The sequence below is a fragment of the Macaca nemestrina genome, chromosome 2 (genome assembly GCF_043159975.1).
Source record: "Macaca nemestrina isolate mMacNem1 chromosome 2, mMacNem.hap1, whole genome shotgun sequence".
NCBI lineage: Eukaryota > Metazoa > Chordata > Mammalia > Primates > Cercopithecidae > Macaca > Macaca nemestrina.
In genome coordinates, this window is record NC_092126.1 from 109,728,850 (window position 1) to 109,734,018 (window position 5,169).

Below are 5,169 nucleotides of genomic sequence, written 5' to 3' on the forward strand. Positions count from 1 at the left end.
TAGGCATTGGGTAAATATATCCATCACAAAAGGGAAAAATTTGCCAAAACAAAGGTGCCACAGGCCCCACACAAGTCCAAAATCCAGCAGGGAAGTCATTAAATCTTAAAGCTCCAAAATGATCTCCTTTGACTCCATGTCTCACATCCAGGCCACACTGATGCAAGGATTGTGTTCCCAAGCCCTTGGGCAGCTCTACTCTGTTGCTCTGCAGGGTATAGCCCCCATGGCTGCTTTCACAGGCAGGCATTGAGTGCCTCCACCTTTTCCAGGTACACAGTGCAAGCTGTCAGTGGATCTACCATTCTGGGGTCTGGAAGATGGTGGCACTCTTCTAACAGCTCCAGTAGACAGCGCCACAGTGGGAAATCTGTGTGGGGGCTCCGACCCCACATTTCTCCTCTGCACTGCCCTAGTAGAGGTTCTCCATGAGGGCTCCACTCCTGTAGCATACTTCTGCCTGGACATCCAGGTGTTTTCATACATTCTCTAAAATCTAGGTAGAGGCTCTCAAGCCTCAACTCTTGCCCTCTGCACACTGCAAGCTTAATACCGCATGGAAACCACCAACACTTATGGCTTGCACCCTATGAAGCAGCAGTCTGAGACATATCTGGGCCCTTTTGGCCATGGCTGGGTTGCAGGGAGCAGTGTCCTGAGGTGGCACAGGGCAACGGGGACATGGGCCTGGCCCATGAAACCTTTCCTCCTAGGCCTCCAGACCTGTGATGGGAGGGGCTGCCTTGACAGTCTCTAGAATGTGTTTGAGGCATATTCCCCATTGTCTTGGCTATTAATATTTGGCTCCTCTTTACTTATGCAAATTTCTACAGCCTGATTAATTCCTTTCCAGAAAATGGGATTTTCTTTTCTACTACATGGTCAGGTCACAAATTTTCCAAACTTTTACACTATACTTCCCTTTGAAACCTTCCAGTTCCAGGTCATTTCTTTGATCACAAATATAAGCATGCATTTGTAGTATCAGCCAGGCCACATCTTGAATGTTTTGCTGCTTAGAAATTGCTTCTACCAGATACCCTAAGTAATTGCTATCAAGTTCAAAGTTCTACAGATCTCTAGGGCAAGGGCACAATGCCGCTAAGACCTTTGCTAATGCATAAGAAAAGTACCCTTTGCTCCAGTTCCCAATAAATTCCTCATCTTCACCTGAGGTCACCTTAACCTGGACTTCATTGTCCATATCAGTATCAGCATTTTGGTCACAATAATTTAACAAGTCTCTAGGAAGTTCCAAACTTTCCCTTATCTTCCTATCTTCTTCTGAGCCCTCCAAACTGCTCCAACATCTGCCCATTACCCAGTTCCAAAGCTGCTTCTACATTTTCAGATATCTTTATAGCAATGCTCCATTCCTGATACCAGTTTTCTGTATTAGTCTGTTCTTGCACTGCTGTAAAGAACTACCTGAAACTGGGTACTTTATAAATAAAAGAGGTTTTATTGACTCACAGTTCCACAAGCTGTATAGGAAGCATGGTTCAGAAGGCCACAGGAAACTTACAATCATGGAGGAAGGCGAAGAGGAAGAAGGCACGTCTTACATGGCAGGAGCAGGAGGAATGGAGTGAAGGGGGAGGTGCTACACACTTTTAAACAACCAGATCTTGTGAGAACTCACTCACTATCATGAGAACAGCAAGGGAGAGGTCTGCCTCCATGATCCAATCACCTCCTACCAGGCTCCTCCTCCAACATTGGGGATTATGATTTGACATGAGATTTGGGTAGGGACACAACTCCAAACCATATCAATCCCATTTATATGAAATGTCCAGAATAGATAAATCTATAGAAACAGAAAATAGATTGGTGGTTGCCTAATGCTGGACATGACAGGAGGGTGTGAGTGAAAGAGGCAATGGAGTGATGGCTACAGAGTTTCTTTTTGGGGTGATAAAAATACTATAAAATTAGATTGTGATTATAGTTGTATAACTCTTGAATATACTAAAACATATTGAATTTTCCATTTTAAATAGGTGAATCTTATGGTATGTGAATTATATCTCAATAAAACTGCAAAAATCAGACAATTTGCAGTTGCAAAAATATGGAATCAGTCCAAATGCCCATCAATGAATGGATAAAGGAATTGTGGTGTGTGTGTATATATATATATATATATATATATATATATATATATATACACACACACACACACACCATGGAATACTACTCAGCCAGAAAAAGGAATAAAACAATGGCATTCTCAGCAACTTGGATGGAATTGGAGACCATTATTCTAAGTGAAGTAACTCAGTAATGGAAAACCAAATATCGTATGTTCTCACTCATAAGCAGGAGCTAAGATATGAGGATGCAAAGGCATAAGAATGATATAATGGACTTTGGGAACTCAGGGAAAGGGTGAGAGGGGTTGAGGAATAAAAGACTACACATTGGGTACAGTGCACACTGTTCAAGTGATGGCTGCACAAAAATCTCAGAAATCACCGCCAAAGAACTTATTTATGTAACCAAACACCACCTGTTCCCCAAAAACCTATTGAAATTAATTAATTAATTTTTAAAAACTGCTAAAATCAATAGTGAAAAGATGGACTATTCAATAATGACATAGTTAATTGAATATCATATTTTAAAAATTAGATCCTTACCTCACACTATAACATAACAATAAATTCTAGATGAATTATAGACCAAATATGCAAAGCAAAATTTTAATATTTTAGAAGACAATTTTTATGACCTTAAGTTAGAAAATGATTTTTTAAAACAGGAGGCAAAAACACTAATCATAAAGAGATATTTTAGGCCATGCATGGTGGCTCACACCTGTAATCCTAGCACTTTGGGAAGCTGAGATGGGTGGATCACTTGAGGTCAGGAGTTCAAGACAAGTCTGGCCAATAGGGTGAAACCCCATCTCTACTAAAAATACAAAAATTAGCTGGAAATCGCTTGAACCCAGGAGGTGGAGGTTGCAGTGAGCTGAGATTGTGCCACTGCACTCCAGCCTGGGTGACAGAGAGAGACTCCATCTCAAAAAAATAAATAAATAAAAATAAAAAGAGATATTTTAATAAGTTGCATTAAAATAAAAAACTATCCATCAAAGACACCATGACTAAAGTTAAAATAGGACACAATGAGAATATATTTGCCACAAATTTTGTCTTTTTTTTTTTTTTGAGATGGAGTCTTGCTCCGTCACCCAGGCTGGAGTGCAGTGGTGCAATCTCTGCTCACTGCAACCTTCGCCTCCCAGGTTCAAGCAATTCTCCTGCCTCAACCTCCTGAGTAGCTGGGATTACAGGTGTGTGCCACCATGCCCGGCTAATTTTTGTATTTTTAGTAGAGACAGGGTTTCACCATGTTGGTCAGGCTGGTCTCAAACTCCCGACCTCGTGATCCACCTACCTTGGCCTCCCACAGTGCTGAGATTACAGGCATGAGCCACTGTGCCTGGCCTGCCATGAATTTTTTTTAAAGGTAGCATCCAGAATTAATAATCTTCTCCAACAAATTTCATTAGTAGTCAGGGAACTGCAAATTAAAGTCAAAGTAAAATACTACTTTCCATTCATTAGATTGGTAAATCCATTCAAGTCTGGTAATACCTAGTACTGAGTTGGAGTAATAGAAACTGCTAATGGGACTATTAGTTGGTCACCACTTTGAAGAGAAATTTGTCAGTATCTAGTAAAAGTTAGTGATACATACACCTTCTATTTTCATCTGTTCTGCACTGCTACGACAGAATAACTGAGACTGGGTAATTTATAAATAATATAAATGTATTTCTAATGGTTCTGGAGGCTGGGAAGTCCAAGACTGAAGGGCCAGCCTCTGCAGAGAGCCTTCTTGCTGTGTCATGCCATGGCAGAAGGGCAAAGAGAGGGCAAGAAAGAGCAAAAGCAAATTCATAGCATCAATCCCTTTTATAATCAGCATTAATCTATTAATGAGGGTAAGACCCTCATGGCCTAATCACCTCTAAAAGGTCACACCTCTTAATACTATTGGAATGGTAATTAAGTTTCTAATACTTACTTTTTGGGAGACATTTTCAAACTATAGCACCTACCATATAGCCCAACATTTCTACTCCTAGGAGTATACCCTAGATAAATTCTGCATCAATATCTAAAGAGAAGTCATTGTTGCATTGTTAAATAGTGGAAAATTGGAATCAATTACTATGTCTACCAGCAGTGGAAGATGGCTTTTTAAAAATTGTGGTTTATTCATGAAATGGAATATTGAATAAAGTATGCTGCATCTCACCAGATGAAAACATTTTGCACTAGGACTATTTCAAAAGTAATTTGATCACTGGGCTTCTCTATTATGCATAAAAATTTTAAGTGAACATGTTCTTTGACTTAGCACTCCTACTTATAGTAATTTGCCCAAAAGGGACAATTATACTACTGGGATAAATCTTTGAATCATAAAGCAAGTTGTAAATGGAACAAGCAGTAGGTCTTATTTTTATTTAAAGCACATTAACAATATTACACATATAGTAAAAAATAAATAAATAAAACATGCGAATAATAAACACCCAATTCAGAACAAGTGTTGACAGTGGAGAGGGAAAGAGAGAGAGAAAGAGAAATGGGGACTGGGGGAGGGTACACAAGGAAATTTTAGTTGCAGCTCCAAATTTTTACTTTTTAAACAATGAAGCAAATATGGCAAAATAGGATTTGTTAAAGTTGGGCAGCAGGTACACAGATACTCTATCATTATTATTTGAATATTTCTGTAGATTTAAATAGTCCATTAAAAAATAGAATACACATATCATTTTTAAGATTAGCTTTGTTCTACTTTCTGACCTTCATATGCTCTGTTAACTTTACCTGGAATTCTTTATGCAGTAATTAAGAGCAAAAGTGTAGAGCCAGACTGCTTGAGCTTGGATCCCAGCACTAGGTTGATTTAGGGAGAGTGACTTAACCTCTTAATCCCAAGAGAAAATATGATATAATAGTTTTGAGTTCATAAAGTTGTTGTAAGCATTAAATGTGACCTATATATGTAAAGCAACATAACAGTGCCTATTGCATTTATAAGCATCTGCCATTACCAGCTTCACCATTATCATGGCATGTCATGTCACCATCCACTGCATTACCATCACTGTCACCATCATCATCGTCACCACCACCGTCATCA